The sequence below is a fragment of the Triticum dicoccoides genome, chromosome 4A, assembly GCF_002162155.2.
Source record: "Triticum dicoccoides isolate Atlit2015 ecotype Zavitan chromosome 4A, WEW_v2.0, whole genome shotgun sequence".
Classification (NCBI taxonomy): Eukaryota; Viridiplantae; Streptophyta; class Magnoliopsida; order Poales; family Poaceae; genus Triticum; species Triticum dicoccoides.
Genome location: NC_041386.1, coordinates 158,103,606 through 158,122,096, shown reverse-complemented (window position 1 = coordinate 158,122,096; position 18,491 = coordinate 158,103,606).

The following is an 18,491-nucleotide window of genomic DNA, read 5'->3' as shown; positions in this document are numbered from 1 at the left end:
ATTCATAGATAGACTTGATCATAAACCCACAATTCATCGATCTCAACAAACACACCACAAAAAAGAAGATTACATCGAATAGATCTCCACGAGAGAGGGGGAGAACATTGTATTGAGATCCAAAAAGAGAGAAGAAGCCATCTAGCTACTAACTATGGACCCGTAGGTCTGAAGTAAACTACTCACAATTCATTGGAGGTGATTGATGATGATGTAGAAGCCGTCCATGATCGATGCCACTCCAGCGGTGCTCCGGAACAGACCCCAAGATGGGATCTCGTGGATACAGAAAGTTGTGGCGGTGGAATTAGGTTTTTGGCTCCGTCCCCGATCGTTTGGGGGTACGTGGATATATATTGGAGGAAGAAGTACATCGGTGGAGTTTCGAGGGGCCCACGAGGCAGGGGGGCGCGCCCTAGGGGGGGCACCCTCCACCCTCGTGACCACCTCGTGACTTTCTTGACGGAGGGTCCAAGTCTCCTGGATCTTATCTGGTGAGAAAATCACGTTTCCAAAGGTTTCATTCCGTTTGAAGTCCGTTTGATATTCCTTTTCATCGAAACCCTAAAACAGGCAAAAAACAGCAATTCTGGGCTGGGCCTCCGGTTAATAGGTTAGTCCCAAAAATAATATATAAGTGGATAATAAAGCCCAATAATGTCCAAAACAGTAGATAATATAGCATGGAGAAATCAAAAGTTATAGATACGTTGGAGACGTATCTTGTCCTAGTAGGGCACTTGTATCCTAGGCCTCTCTTATATAGTGGGGGTAGACACATGATGTAACATATGCCAACGTAACAGCATAGGAACGCAGGGGAAGCCGGTGGCATGTGTCGGCGTCTCGGGCGACCGGGTGCGGTATTGTAGCATGATACGTCTCCAACGTATCTATAATTTTTGATTGCTCCATGCAATATTATCTACTGTTTTAGACATTATTGGGCTTTATTATCCAATTTTATATTATTTTTGGGACTAACCTATTAACCAGAGGCCCAGCCCAGAATTGCTGTTTTTTTTTGCCTGTTTAGGATTTCGAAGAAAAGGAATATCAAACGGAGTCCAAACGGAATGAAACCTTCGGAAACGTGATTTCCTCATCAGATAAGATCCAGGAGACTTGGACCCTCCGTCAAGAAAGCCACGAGGCGGTCATGAGGGTGGAGGGCGCCCCCCTAGGGCATGCCGCCTGCCTCATGGGCCCCACGAAGCTCCACCGACGTACTTCTTCCTCCTATATATATCCACGTACCCCCAAATGATCGGGGACGGAGCCAAAAACCTAATACGTGGCTTGCTGCCCCTTCTGTCACTAGGAAAGGACACCGCAAGATCGAACCCAAAGCTAAGCACTTCTCCCATGGCAAGAAAACCCAATCTGGTAGGCCAAACAAAACTGATAATTCGAAGAGACTTGCAAAGATAACCAATCATACATAAAAGAATTCAGAGAAGATTCAAATATTATTCATAGATAGACTTGATCATAAACCCACAATTCATCGGTCTCAACAAACACACCACAAAAAAGAAGATTACATCGAATAGATCTCCACGAGAGAGGGGGAGAACATTGTATTGAGATCCAAAAAGAGAGAAGAAGCCATCTAGCTACTAACTATGGACCCGTAGGTCTGAAGTAAACTACTCACAATTCATTGGAGGGGCTTGATGATGATGTAGAAGCCGTCCATGCTCGATGCCCCCTCCAGCGGAGCTCCGGAACAGACCCCAAGATGGGATCTCGTGGATACAGAAAGTTGCGGCGGTGGAATTAGGTTTTTGGCTCCGTCCCCGATCGTTTGGGGGTACATGGATATATATTGGAGGAAGAAGTACATCGGTGGAGTTTCGAGGGGCCCACGAGGCAGGGGGCGCGCCCTAGGGGGGCGCCCTCCACCCTCGTGACCACCTCGTGGCTTTCTTGACGGAGGGTCCAAGTCTCCTGGATCTTATCTGATGAGAAAATCACGTTTCCGAAGGTTTCATTCCGTTTGGACTCCGTTTGATATTCCTTTCCATCGAAACCCTAAAACAGGCAAAAAGCACCAATTCTGGGCTGGGCCTCCGGTGAATAGGTTAGTCCCAAAAATAATATAAAAGTGGATAATAAAGCCCAATAATGTCCAAAATAGAAGATAATATAGCATGGAGAAATCAAAAGTTATAGATACGTTGGAGACGTATCTTGTCCTAGTAGGGCACTAGTATCCTAGGCCTCTCTTATATAGTGGGGGTAGACACATGATGTAACATATGCCAACGTAATAGCATAGGAACGCAGGGGAAGCCGGTGGCATGTGTCGGCGTCCCGGGCGACCGGGTGCGGTATTGTAGCATGATACGTCTCCAACGTATCTATAATTTTTTATTGCTCCATGCTATATTATCTACTGTTTTAGACATTATTGGGTTTTATTATCCACTTTTATATTATTTTTGGGACTAACCTATTAACCAGAGGCCCAGCCCGGAATTGCTGTTTTTTGCCTGTTTAGGGTTTCGAAGAAAAGGAATATCAAACGGAGTCCAAACGGAATGAAACCTTCAGAAACGTGATTTTCTCATTAGATAAGATCCAGGAGACTTGGACCCTCCGTCAAGAAAGCCATGAGGCAGTCACGAGGGTGGAGGGCGCCCCCCTAGGGCATGCCGCCTGCCTCATGGGCCCCACGAAGCTCCACCGACGTACTTCTTCCTCCTATATATATCCAGGTACCCCCAAACGATCGGGGACGGAGCCAAAAACCTAATACGTGCCTTGCTGCCCCTTCTGTCACTAGGAAAGGACACCGCAAGATCGAACCCAAAGCTAAGCACTTCTCCCATGGCAAGAAAACCCAATCTGGCAGGCCAAACAAAACTGATAATTCGAAGAGACTTGCAAAGATAACCAATCATACATAAAAGAATTCAAAGAAGATTCAAATATTATTCATAGATAGACTTGATCATAAACCCACAATTCATCGATCTCAACAAACACACCACAAAAAAGAAGATTACATCGAATAGATCTCCACGAGAGAGGGGGAGAACATTGTATTGAGATCCAAAGAGAGAGAAGAAGCCATCTAGCTACTAACTATGGACCCGTAGGTCTGAAGTAAACTACTCACAATTCATTGGAGGTGATTGATGATGATGTAGAAGCCGTCCATGATCGATGCCCCCTCCAGCGGTGCTCCGGAACAGACCCCAAGATGGGATCTCATGGATACAGAAAGTTGTGGCGGTGGAATTAGGTTTTTGGCTCCGTCCCCGATCGTTTGGGGGTACGTGGATATATATTGGAGGAAGAAGTACATCGGTGGAGTTTCGAGGGGCCCACAAGGCAGGGGGGCGCGCCCTAGGGGGGGGGGCGCCCTCCACCCTCGTGACCACCTCGTGACTTTCTTGATGGAGGGTCCAAGTCTCCTGGATCTTATCTGATGAGAAAATCACGTTTCCGAAGGTTTCATTCCGTTTGGACTCCGTTTGATATTCCTTTTCTTTGAAACCCTAAACAGGCAAAAAAACAGCAATTCTAGGCTGGGCCTCCGGTTAATAGCTTAGTCCCAAAAATAATATAAAAGTGGATAATAAAGCCCAATAATGTCTAAAACAGTAGATAATATAGCATGGGGCAATCAAAAATTATAGATACGTTGGAGACGTATCATGCTACAATACCGCACCCAGTCGCCCGGGACGCCGACACATGCCACTGGCTTCCCCTGCGTTCCTATGCTATTACGTTGGCATATGTTACATCATGTGTCTACCCCCACTATATAAGAGAGGCCTAGGATACTAGTGCCCTACTAGGACAAGATACGTCTCCAACGTATCTATAACTTTTGATTTCTCCATGCTATATTATCTACTGTTTTGGACATTATTGGGCTTTATTATCCACTTTTATATTATTTTTGGGACTAACCTATTAACCGGAGGCCCAGCCCAGAATTGCTGTTTTTTGCCTGTTTTAGGGTTTCGAAGAAAAGGATTATCAAACGGAGTCCAAACGGAATGAAACCTTCGGGAACGTGATTTTCTCAACGAACAAGACCCGGGAGACTTGGACCCTACGTCAAGAAAGGAAACAGGAGGCCACGAGGTAGGGGGCGCGCCCACCCCCACCAGGCGCGCCCTCCACCCTCGTGGGCCCCCTGTTGCTCCACCGTCGTACTCCTTCCTCCTATATACACCTACGTACCTCCAAACGATCAGATACGGAGCCAAAACCCTAATTCCACCGCCATAACTTTCTGTATCCACGAGATCCCATCTTGGGGCCTGTTCCGGAGCTCCGCCGGAGGGGGCATCGATCACGGAGGGCTTCTACATCAACACCATAGCCTCTCCGATGAAGTGTGAGTAGTTTACCTCAGACCTACGGGTCCATAGTTAGTAGCTAGATGGCTTCTTCTCTCTTTTTGGATCTCAATACAACGTTCTCCCCCTCTCTTGTGGAGAACTATTCGATGTAATCTTCTTTTTGCGGTGTGTTTGTTGAGACCGATGAATTGTGGGTTTATGATCAAGTCTATCTATGAATAATATTTGAATCTTCTCTGAATTCTTTTATGTATGATTGGTTATCTTTGCAAGTCTCTTCAAATTATCAGTTTCGTTTGGCCTACTAGATTGATCTTTCTTCCAATGGGAGAAGTGCTTAGCTTTGGGTTCAATCTTGCGGCGTCCTTTCCCAGTGATAGTAGGGGCAGCAAGGCACATATTGTATTGTTGCCATCGAGGATAACAAGATGGGGTTTTCTTCATATTGCATGAGTTTATCCCTCTACATCATGTCATCTTGCTTAATGCGTTACTATGTTTTTAACTTAATACTCTAGATGCATGCTGGATAGTGATCGATGAGTGGAGTAATAGTAGTAGATGCGGGCAGGAGTCGGTCTACTTGTCTCGGACGTGATGCCTATATACATGATCATACCTAGATATTCTCATAACTATGCTCAGTTCTGTCAATTGCTCAACAGTAATTTGTTCACCCACCGTAGAATACTTATGCTCTCGAGAGAAGCCACTAGTGAAACCTATGGCCCTCGGGTCTATCTTTATTATTGATCTCCTACTACTTAGTTATTTCATTTGCTATTTACTTTGCCTTTATTTTACTTCGCATCTTTATCATAAAAATACAAAAAATATTATCTTGTCATTTCTATCAGATCTCACTCTCGTAAGTGGCCTTATAGGGATTGACAACCCCTATTTGCGTTGGTTGCGAGGATTTATTTGTTTTGTGCAGGTACGAGGGACTCGTGCGTAGCCTCCTACTGGATTGATACCTTGGTTCTCAAAAACTGAGGGAAATACTTACGCTACTTTGTTGCATCATCCCTTCCTCTTTGGAGAAAACCAACGCAGTGCTCAAGAGGTAGCAAGAGGATTTCTGGCGCCGTTGCCGGGGAGGTTCGCGCAAGTCAAGATTTGAGTCTCGACAACGAGCCATTTCTGGCGCCGTTGGCGGGGAGGTCTACGCAAAAGTCAACATACCAAGTACCATCACATATCCTTATCTCCCGCATTACATTATTTGCCATTTGCCTCTCGTTTTCCTCTCCCCACTTCACCCTTGTCGTTTTATTCGCCCTCTCTCTCTATCCTCCCTCTCTATTTGCCTCTTTTTGCCCGCTTGCTTTTTGTTTGCTTGTGTGTTAGTCTTCTTGCTTGTCACGATGGCTCTACCTAAAATTGGTGATCTTCACCTTAAAAGATTAGAAGAGATCAAAAGCAATGTTAGAAGCTTTATGGTTTTGCAATTTGAACATAATAGTTTCTTTAGAAACGAGCTTAAATAACAGAAAAGTTTTATGAGTTTTATGAATAAAGAGCTTGATGATATGTCTAAAGAATTCGATGGTTTAAGATCCCAAATTGCTCATCTTGAGAAATTAACTGCTGAAATTTCGGATAGGCAGGCTACCTTAGTTAATAAGATGGCCGCTAAACCGGATTGCTATGAAAATAAAGATGAAGATCTAAAAGTTATTGATGTGTCTCCTATTAAATCTTTGTTTTGCAATATGAATCTTGATAATGATGGGACTGAATATGATCCACCTTTACCTAGAAGGCGTTCCAAGAATTCGGAATTTGTTGATCTAGATGCTAAATTTGATAAAAGTGGGATTGAAGAAATTAAAACCCTAGATGTTGCTAAACCCACTATTATGGATTTCAAGGAATTTAACTATGAAAATTGCTCTTTGATTGATTGTATTTCCTTGTTGCAATCCATGCTAAATTTTCCTCATGCTTATAGTCAAAATAAAGCGTTTACTAAACATATCATTGATGCCTTGATGCATCGTATGAAGAAAAACTTGAATTGGAAGTTTCTATCCCTAGAAAACTTTATGATGAGTGGGAACCAACTACTAAAATTAAAATTAAAGATCATGAATGCTATGCTTTATGTGATTTGGTTGCTAGTATTTCCACGATTCCAAAGACTTTGTGTGATTTGTTAGGTTTCCGTGATTTTGATGATTGCTCTCTAAACTTGCACCTTGCGGATTCCACTATTAAGAAACCTATGGGAAGAATTAGTGATATTCTTATTATTGCAAATAGTAATTATGTGCCCATAGATTTTATTGTTCTTGACATAGATTGCAATCCTTCATGTCCTATTATTCTTGGTAGACCTTTCCTTAGAACGATTGGTGCAATTATTGATATGAAGGAAGGAAATATTAGATTCCAATTTGCATTAAGGAAAGGTATGGAACACTTTCCTAGAAAGAAAATTAAATTACCTTATGAATCTATTATGAGAGTCACTTATGGATTGCGTACCAAAGATGGCAATACCTAGATCTATCCTTGCTTGTTATGCCTAGCTAGGGCGTTAAACGATAGCGCTTGTTGGGAGGCAACCCAATTTTATTTTTATTCCTTGATTTTTGCTCCTGTTTAGTAATAAATAATTTATCTAGCCTCTGTTTTGGTTGTGTTTTTGTGTTTAATTAATTCCTTGATTTGGAAAGTGCTATTTAGTTAATTCTTTTTGAAGATGATTAATAGATAAATTCCTCACGTCCAGCAATTTATTTTAGAATTTTTGGGGTTCCAGATCTTGCGCTAGCTACAGATTACTACAGACTGTTCTGTTTTTGACAGATTCTGTTTTCTTGTGTTGTTTGCTTATTTTGATGAATGTATGGCTAGTAAAATAGTTTATAAACCATAGGGAAGTTGGAATACAGTAGGTATAACACCAATATAAATAAATAATGAGTTCATTACAGTACCTTGAAGTGCTTTTTTATTTTCTTTCGCTAACGGAGCTCACGAGATTTTCTACTTTAAGTTTTGTGTTGTGAAGTTTTCAAGTTTTGGGTAAAGAATTGATGGATTATGGAACAAGGAGTGGCAAGAGCCTAAGCTTGGGGATGCCCATGGCACCCCCAAGATAATCTAAGGACACATAAAATCCAAAGCTTGGGGATGCCCTGGAAGGCATCCCCTCTTTTGTCTAGTTCTATCAGTAACTTTATTTGGAGCTATATTTTTATTCGCCACATGATATGTGTTTTGCTTGGAGCGTCTTGTATTATTTGAGTCTTTGCTTGTTAGTTTACCACAATCATCCTTGCTGTACACACCTTTTGAGAGAGCCATACATGATTTAGAATTTGTTAGAATACTCTATGTGCTTCGCTTATATCTTTTGAGTTATATAATTTTGCTCTAGTACTTCACTTATATCTTTTAGAGCACGGTGGTGGATTTGTTTTATAGAAACTATTGATCTCTCATGCTTCACTTAGATTCTTTTGAGAGTCTTAATAGCATGGTAATTTTCTTTAAATCCTAATATGCTAGGTATTCAAGAATAAAAAAATCTCTTAAGAGTGTTGAATATTATGATATGTTTGATACTTGATAATTTTTTTGAGATATGGAGATGGTGATATTAAAGTCATGCTAGTTATGTGATGAAGTCGGAGCATGATTTATTTTTTGATTGCCTTCCTTATGAGTGGCGGTCGGGGACGAGCGATGGTCTTTTCCTACCGATCTATCCCCCTAGGAGCATGCGTGTAATACTTTGCTTTGATAACTTGTAGATTTTTGCAATAAGTATATGAGTTATTTATGACTAATGTTGAGTCCATGGATTATACGCACTCTCACCCTTCCACCTTTGCTAGCCTCTCTAATACCGCGCCCCTTTCGCCGGTATCATACACCCACCATATACCTTCCTCAAAACAGCCACCATACCTACCTATTATGGCATTTCCATAGCCATTCCAAGATATATTGCCATGCAACTTTCCACCGTTCCGTTTATTATGACACACTCCATCATTGTCATATTGCTTAGCATGATCATGTAGTTGACATCGTATCTGTGGCAAAGCCACCATTCATAATTCTTTCATACATGTCACTCATGAGTCATTGCATATCCCGGTACACCGCCGGAGGCATTCATATAGAGTCATATTTTGTTCTAAGTATCGAGTTGTAATTGTTGAGTTGTAAGAAAAATAAAAGTGTGATGATCATCATTATTAGAGCATTGTCCCAGTAAGGAGAGGATGATGGAGACTATGATTCCCCCACAAGTCGGGATGAGACTCCGGACGAAAAAAAAGAAGAAGAAAAAGAAAGAAAAGAGGCCAAAAAAAAGAAAAGAAAAAAGAAAAAAAATGATGAGAGAAAAAGAGATAAGGGACAATGTTACTATCCTTTTACCACACTTGTGCTTCAAAGTAGCACCATGATCTTCATAGTAGAGAGTCTCTCATGTTATCACTTTCATATACTAGTGGGAGTTTTTCATTATAAAACTTGGCTTGTATATTCCAATGATGGGCTGTCACGCCCTCGATGCGGCTATATCTCCCACGTGTCGAAGCACGACTTAGAGGCATAACCGCATTGAAAGCAATGTCGCAAGCGAGGTAATATTCACACAACCCATGAAATACATAAGGGAAAGAGATACATAGCTGGCTTACACTCGCCACTTCACACAATTACATGAATAAAACATTACATCAACCAGTTACAAACAAGGTTCGGCTACGGAACCAAAATAAAAGAAGACTACCCCAAATGCTACACAGATCCCCGATCGACCCCAACTGGGCCCCACTACTGAACAACAAGAACGAAACAACACAAAGGACAAGATTTTCATCGAGGCTCCTCCTTGAGCTTGGTTGCGTCAACTGCACGGTTCAACGGCACCTGCAAACTGGTTTTGGAAGTATCTGTGAGTCACGGGGACTCAGCAATCTCACACCCTCGCGATCAAGACTATTTAAGCTTATAGGTAAGGTAAAGGTATGAAGTGGAGCTGCAGCAAGTGACTAGCATATATGGTGGCTAACATACGCAAATGAGAGCAAGAAGAGAAGGCAAAGCACGTTCGAGAAACTATGATCAAGAAGTGATCCTAGAACAACCTACGTCAAGCATAACTCCAACAACCGTGTTCACTTTCCGGACTCCACCGGAAAGAGACCATCACGATTACACACGCGGTTGATGTATTTTAATTAAGATCAACTTCGGGTTTTCTACAATCGGACATTAACAAATTCCCATCTGCCCATAACCGTGGGCACGGCTTTCGAAAGTTCAAAACCCTATAGGGGTGTCCCAACTTAGCCCATCACAAGCTCTCACGGTCAACGAAGGATATTCCTTCTCCCAAGACATTCCGATCAGACTCGGCATTTAGGTTACAAGACATTTCGACAATGGTAAAACAAGTACAGCAACACCGCCTGAATGTGCCGACAAATCCCGATAGGAGCTGCACATATCTCGTTCTCAGGGCACACTCAGATGAGCAATCCGTACAACTAAAACCAGCCCTCGAGTTTCCCCGAGGTGGCGCTGCAAGGGGCTCTAGTTTGGACCAACACTCAGAGGTGCACTGGCCCGGGGGGTTAAAATAAAGATGACCCTTGAGTCTGCAGAACCCAAGGGAAAGAAAAGGCTAGGTGGTGAATGGTAAAACCAAGGTTGGGCATTGCTGGAGGAGTTTTATTCAAGGCGAACTATCAAGGGGTTCCCATTATAACCCAACCGCGTAAGGAACGCAAAATCCGGGAACATAACACCGATATGACGGAAACTAGGGCCGCAAGAGTAGAACAAAACACCAGGCATAAGGACGAGCCTTCCACCCTTTACCAAGTATATAGATGCATTAATTAAATAAGAGATATTGTGATATCCCAGCAAAATATCCATGTTCCAACAAGGAACAAACTCCAATCTTCACCGGCAACTAACAACGCTATGCGAGGGGCTGAGCATAGCGGTAACATAGCCAAACAACAGTTTGCTAGGACAAGGTGGGTTAGAGGCTTGGTTCAACAATATAGGAGGCATGATAAGCAAGTGGTAGGTATCACAGCATAGGCATAGCAAAAGAGCGAGCAACTAGCAAGCAAAGATAGAAGCGATTTCGAGGGTACGGTCATCTTGCCTGAGATCCCGCAAGGAAGAAGAACGAGTCCATGAAGAAGACAAACAGACGTAGTCGAACGGGTCCTCACAAATGCGACGTTATCGGAACCAACCCGAAGGAGCAACACCGGAAAGAGGCAAACAACATAGTAAACAACCATCACATAAACATGGCATGATGCACAACCAAGTACGATGCATGTACGGTTTAATGATACATGGCATGGCAAAGTGCACAAACAATCCTACAAATTAAGTGGAGCTCAATATGCATCGGGGTGCATATTGCCAAAACACCACATAACGTATTTAGTTCGATCTTGTTTATGTACCCAACAATATTAAATGTTGATTAACATGGCAAGAGGGTGAAGCAAAAGCAAAACTACTTATCTAGTCAAGTTTAAATGAGGCCGGGAACAACAAACAACAAATCCGGAAACTCCTCATGAGCAAATTTTGGTTATGGTGCTATTCTACCCTAAACCATATTTTATAGTTGTTAAACATGCAAAATGATGCCACCATGTTAAACTAGGCATTTTTTCCACCCCATTTACATATAAAGTTTATTAAATACCGAGTTACGGTTATTTAGTTATGGAATAAACCATTTTAGCAAGTTAATTAAGCAAGTTTAAACAAACAACATCTTAAGCATTTTAAACATAGATGAAAGTTGGATATTATTAAACTAGATGAAATTCTAAGCAAGTTTCATATATAAAACATTTTAATAAGATGCACGGTTGATGAGTTAATAATTGCATGAACACTAGGGACTTCTCTATAAAACTGGCAAACTCTAGATAAAATGATAAAATCGTTGTACTGAAAAAAACACAAACGGGCTGGATCTATTGGACCAACAATGAACAAGGGGGTTTCTCACCTAGTGGGCTTGGCCCAGATCGGTAGAGAGGTAGGCCGAAAAGGGGGGTGCGGGGCCTTGGGCCTTGGAGAGGCTGGAAGGGAGGCAGCCCAGGCGCGGCGCGGTCAACGAGCGAGCGAGCGGGCACGCCCGATCCTGAACCGCTGCTCACAGCAGGGGAAGGAGAGGCCGGCGCTGGCCTTGGAACGGGCGGGACAGGAAGCAGGGCGAGGCGGCGCTGCTTGAAGGGAGGTTCGACGAGACGGGCCTGCAGGCGGCTTACGGCGGCGGGGACCCACCGGATCTGACGAGGGAAGCCGGTTCCCGATGGTTGGAGTCGAACAAGACGACGATGGCTTGGCTCCTGCGCAGAAATACAGAGAGCAAGTAGGTTCAGATAGGAGAGACATGGAGAAGAAACGGGAAGAAAAAGAGGCGCGAGGTGGGAGTCTGGCCTGGTAGGTGGTCGTCGGAGAGCGAGGTCACCGACAGCAGGAAGGTCCGGTGAAGGAGAAGAAGACTGCAGGGGCGGAGGACTTGGGCAGACGGGAGGAGCAGGCGGCGGGACTTGGGCTCCATGGCCACGGCGAGGTTCTTGCGGATGGAGGTCAGCGCGGCTAGGCGCTACACTTGCCGACGCGGACGGCAGAAACACGGCGGCGCTGGCATCGAATTCATGGCGCGGCTAGGCAACGATGGGTCTTGGCGCTGGAGTGGTCGTGGAGCTCGAGGACGACGACGTCCGGGTGCCATGGCGGTCTTCCTGTCCAGAACGAGAGAGAGAGAGATGAGAGAAACGGGAGAGGAAACGAGGAGCAGAGGAGGAGCGGCGCCGGGGTTGGCCTGCGGTGGATGCTGCTGTGATTTGGGCGGCGCTGAAAAACAGGGAGGGGGTAGAGAGGATTTGGATCGGTAGGAGTGCAACTCTGGTTGGCTGGGCGATGGGATCGAGGGAGATTGTGTGAGGGGATCCCGAGAGGATTAGTGGCGGCGGCCGAGAGGGATGGATGGAACAACTCGCCTAGAAATTAGGGTTGACTGTTTATATAGGTAGGTTGGTTAGGTTAGGGGCTACTCGGTCCATCCGATCGTAATCGGACGATCCCGGATAAAATAGCTAGGGAGTTCAAATAAGAAAACAGTGATGTTTTGTAGACGTTTGGGGATGATCCGGACCCAACGGTGACGACTGCCCGGGTCGGGTCCGGGACAATTTCGGACGCGCACATGAGGGATTCGATGCACTGTGCAGAGAGGGTTTCGGACCGTGCGGTCGCATCGGACAAGTCCGGAAGCGAAGAGGGGAAGGAGGATAGACTAAGTGGGCTGTGGCGAGACTGCGAGGGGGAGAAGAGAGAGAGAGGGCCCGGCATCTGTTTCCGGAGACCGAAAATGTCCGACGTTAGACCGACTATAATGTCGCTATAGTTATCTGTTGGGCTATCAAACGAACTCCGAATGCGATGAAACTTGGCAGGCGGCCTACCTACAACATAACAATACCACATGCCAACTTTCAACCCATTCCGAGAACATTTTCCAGCCACTTATAAAATACTATTTCGGACATGCCGCGGGCGCGTGCAAGTGTGTCTGGGCTCAGAACGGACAACGGATGGAACTGGGGGAACCAGGACTAATGCAAGTTTCGAAAACATGATGATGCAATGCACATGATGATATGACAAGATGCAACACGCAAGCAAAAGACAAGGCAACAACAGCGAATAACTGGAGGACACCTGGCACAACGGTCTCGGGGCATTATAACACTCCACCACTACAAGAGGATCTCGTCCTGAGATATAGAATGGCACCGGGAGGACAACGGAAGAGAAGGAGAAGAGGTAAAACTAAGTTGCTTCTTTGACCAATGAGTGGAACCAAAGAACCTTGAAAATGTTAAGCCATATCGAGAAAAGAATACAATGGAGATGACGAAGTTGAAAACACTCCGTTTTAAAAGAGGAACAAGGGAGAACAACTTCGGGCAGCACTCCGATTGAAAAGAAAAGGGATTGAATAAGAACTTGATAAGATGAGAAGATACTTGATTGAAAATACAACACTCCGGTTGAAAAAGGATTAGCAAAGGAAAGAATATGGTCTTGACAAACCAAGATGAAGGGTGAAAAGAGCAACATCGCTAGACCTTCGGGAGAAAGAATAGAAGTTGGATCGTCGAAACAAAAGAACGAAGAGGAAAAACAACATCTTCTACCTTAAATGAGCTTGCAAAAGCATCTTCAGGAGAATGGTCAAACGAAGTTGTTTGAAAACCAACAACGAAAATAATAAGCTTGATGTGGGCTTATGGAAGACATCCCAAAATTATGAGGTGAAATTCTGCCACCAACGAAACAATAGATTGGCTTGATATCAAGAAGGAGACGAGAGACTAATTCACCGGGAGGATAAAAGAAGAACTTGGATTATTTAAGAGCACCATAATAGCAACAATCCTTAGGGAAGGCTTTAGGTGAAATATAACCCAAGATAACTCCAATGACGATATTGATGGATTTAAAATACCTCATTCTTAACAACATGTGAATCATGACAAATGAACTCAAATTATCAAGAATGACATAATACCACTTCCAATGATACGGCTGAAAGAATTGCACTCCGGATTACAAGATGAAGAATGCTTGAGGTCCTGTGAAAAGAATCTTGATGAACGCTTCGAGAAGGGAAAAAATCCTTGATGAACCATCATGTAGAGTCTCCATGAAGAACTCCGGTAAACAAAAGGATGACGAAAAGAAAAGGAAGTTGAAAACACAAGGTGAATCCTTGTACCGATTTAGATGAATCTCCGTGGTGAAATAGTTGGAAAAAAAATTGGAACTCCGGGAAAAATAGAGGATGAACAATTGAAACCAGGAATTTAATCATCATGAACAAACTCTGGAAGAAAACATTAACATATGGATGAAACAAGAATAAGAATTACATTATGCTTATCCTTCACCAATTTAGATTGATGACAAGCGACGGATTTGGCATACTACTTATTCTCGTAGAAAAAAATTAAGAGAGATATAACATAAACTTGAGAATGTCTTCCACGAACCATCGGTAGGAATTTGGAAGAACGAATAAATTGATAAAGAAGACAAATCTTGACCGAACCACCGTAAGAATTAAAAATGAACGAAGAGAAGATAAAGAAAACACCGGAAAGAATTAGCAAATGAATGAAGATGCTTGAGAGAATTTATATATGAGAGAACAAAGAGATCATGCACTGATTAGAGGATATTTGATCGATGCACTCGTAAGATTTAGAGAATTAGAGCTGGAAGCTGAGGATGAATAATTATGAGATGATGGGCTCCGAAGAATCAAACTGAAACGACTCCTGAATTGCTCCGGATGGGTGAAAAGAATTATCACGAACGAAAACAATTATGAGAGGACGACATAAGGCTAGCACCATGAATCTTGAAGATAATGGAGCAAGATTAAAGAGAAACTCTTCTTCGGTCTTCAAAATTCCGAGAATGACGACGAGAAACACCACCATGAATTATTTAGACACTCCAGAAGAATCAAAACGAAGAGGTTGAGCCAACGATGAAAATAATTCGACAGATCTTGGAGAAAACATGAGACTGATGATAATTCATTCTTACGTCAAACTTGGAAAAGAATTTGAGAGTAACACCGGGAAAATTTGAAGAGTCGGGTAAGATCCTGGAAAAGACCTGTGGGTTAGGGCCCACTCAAAAGATACACCATTGAAAAGGTATTGAAGAGAGATTGCACCGGTTGAATTAAATGGATTGAATGAGATAACAACCTCAAAATAACTTGGATGGATCGAGAATGTAACCGTGAGTCTTCTGAGATATCACCAGCACTCCGGAACAATTGAATAGCGAGAAGTGGATGATTATGAGGTGCACCGGCATGAGAAGGTATTAGAAAGGAGAAAAAGGATATGATCCACAAAGCATGAATTGAATCCACCGGAGAGGATAAAAGAAACAAAGAATGATAAACTTGAGGCTCCGTTAGAATCTTCATCAGCATCACCGGGTAAGAACATTGACGGAAAAGGAATGGAGAGAATTCACATGAATAAGATGGCCACTTGATCAAGAAATCTTAATCCTTGAAGAAAAAGGGAGGGTGGGCGGGAAAAACAAAGGCAACTTGAGACGGATGAAACAAACACAGTTGAGAAAAACCGAGAGGTGATCTTGCGATGTTAAAATGATCGGGTCCACTTGAAGAGAAGTACACCGGTTGAAAAGGATTGACATGACAATCTCAATTATCATGAAGGATTTGTATTCACATCGGAGTATGAGAACACCGTTTAGGAAAGGTATGGAATCAGCACTTGGCGTTGAAGCAACTCGAATACCACAACTCAAAAGCAAAACGAAGGATTGGCTTGCAGAATAAGCCAGAACCAACATATGATAGAGATTTCATCCGAAGTTTTCTTGGTGGGGCCTACACGGGCTCGATCGTACAGCACCATCATGTACAAGGCAGTGCACATGACATACGAAGCGTCCCCGAGTCAGCATAGCTAAGCACTCTTTAAGACACAACGAGACCACTGTAAAACCGACCGTGAATAGGCGGACCACTAGACGTCGAACCCCAATCTCATATCATACATCCATCGGAAAGATATCCTAAGAGCTACTTGAATTCCCACTTATAAACTCCCAAAATTTTTTGGTTATGCAATCAGGTGTTGGGGATACAGGGGAAGCATAATATCTCACCCAAAACTAGCAAATCCTACATCCAGTTGTATCCATCCTTCAACACATAACCAAGAAACCTTCGGAAATCGTTTACCTCAACCTTCGAAAAGCATCCGTTATACAAGTTATGGCAATACTCCCGAACTCCCGCCCCAGTACTGGGTGGCGTCGAGGTTATCTCACCAACAACTGCATAAAAGAGATTTTCGATGTCGGCGAAACTAAACTCAGGTATTTCAGAACTGCAACGATAAAATTGTGACGACAACACCTCGGAGCTCAACTCCCCGGGACACTGCCACAACCCCTAAATGATAGGAGGCATCAAGAACAATGTTCTCGTCACAAAACCATCGGAATGATTCCAAGATACCCGCGTGATCCTAAAAAATTTTAGTGAAATTTGAGAAGAGAAGAGTTAAAACTCTACGTCAGGATGCCTCACCAGAGCGACGAAGGGACTGAGGAGTAAAAAGAAGTTCTAACTCTTCGATATATATAATTCCTAAATGACTCAAAACATTTTTCTAGACTCAACAACGCCAGCTATTCGATCAAGCAGGGGACTCCTAAGGTCGGGGAAGGCTCTGATACCAACTTGTCACGCCCTCGATGCGGCTATATCTCCCACGTGTCGAAGCACGACTTAGAGGCATAACCACATTGAAAGCAATGTCGCAAGTGAGGTAATCTTCACACAACCCATGTAATACATAAGGGAAAGAGATACATAGCTGGCTTACACTCGCCACTTCACACAATTACATGAATACAACATTACATCAACCAGTTACAAACAAGGTCCGGCTCCGGAACCAAAATAAAAGAAGACTACCCCAAATGCTACACAGATCCCCGATCGACCCCAAGTAGGCCCCACTACTGAACAACAAGAATGAAACAACACAATGGACAAGATCTTCATCGAGGCTCCTCCTTGAGCTTGGTTGTGTCATCTGCACAGTTCAACGGCACCTGCAAACTGGTTTTGGAAGTATCTGTGAGTCACGGGGACTCAGCAATCTCACACCCTCGCGATCAAGACTATTTAAGCTTATAGGTAAGGTAAAAGGTATGAAGTGGAGCTGCAGCAAGCGACTAGCATATATGGTGGCTAACATACGCAAATGAGAGCGAGAAGAGAAGGCAAAGCACGTTCGAGAAACTATGATCAAGAAGTGATCCTAGAACAACCTACGTCAAGCATAACTCCAACAACCGTGTTCACTTCCCGGACTCCACCGGAAAGAGACCATCACGGTTACACACGCGGTTGATGTATTTTAATTAAGATCAACTTCAGGTTTTCTACAACCGGACATTAACAAATTCCCATCTGCCCATAACCGCGGGCACGGCTTTCGAAAGTTCAAAACCCTGCAGGGGTGTCCCAACTTAGCCCATCACAAGCTCTCACGGTCAACAAAGGATATTCCTTCTCCCAAGACATTCCGATCAGACTCGGCATCCAGGTTACAAGACATTTCGACAATGGTAAAACAAGTACAGCAACACCGCCCGAATGTGCCGACAAATACCGATAGGAGCTGCACATATCTCGTTCTCAGGGCACACTCAGATGAGCAATCCGTACAACTAAAACCAGCCCTCGAGTTTCCCCGAGGTGGCGCTGCAAGGGGCTCTAGTTTGGACCAACACTCAGAGGAGCACTGGCCCGGGGGGATTAAAATAAAGATGACCCTTGAGTCTGCAGAACCCAAGGGAAAGAAAAGGCTAGGTGGCGAATGGTAAAACCAAGGTTGGGCATTGCTGGAGGAGTTTTATTCAAGGCAAACTGTCAAGGGGTTCCCATTATAACCCAACCGCGTAAGGAACGCAAAATCCGGGAACATAACACCGAAACTAGGGCGGCAAGAGTGGAACAAAACACCAGGCATAAGGCCGAGCCTTCCACCCTTTACCAAGTATATTGATGCATTAATTAAATAAGAGATATTGTGATACCCAACAAAATATCCATGTTCCAACAAGGAACAAACTCCAATCTTCACCTGCAACTAACAACGCTATGCGAGGGGCTAAGCATAGCGGTAACATAGCCAAACAACGGTTTACTAGGACAAGGTGGGTTAGAGGCTTGGTTCAACAATATGGGAGGCATGATAAGCAAGTGGTAGGTATCGCAACATAGGCATAGCAAAAGAGCGAGCAACTAGCAAGCAAAGATAGAAGCGATTTCGAGGGTACGATCATCTTGCCTGAGATCCCGCAAGGAAGAAGAACAAGTCCATGAAGAAGACAAACGGACGTTGTCGAATGGGTCCTCACAAACGCGACATTATCGGAACCAACCCGAAGGAGCAACACCGGAAAGAGGCAAACAACATAGTAAACAACCATCACATAAACATGGCATGATGCACAACCAAGTACGATGCATGTCCGGTTTAATGATACATGGCATGGCAAAGTGCA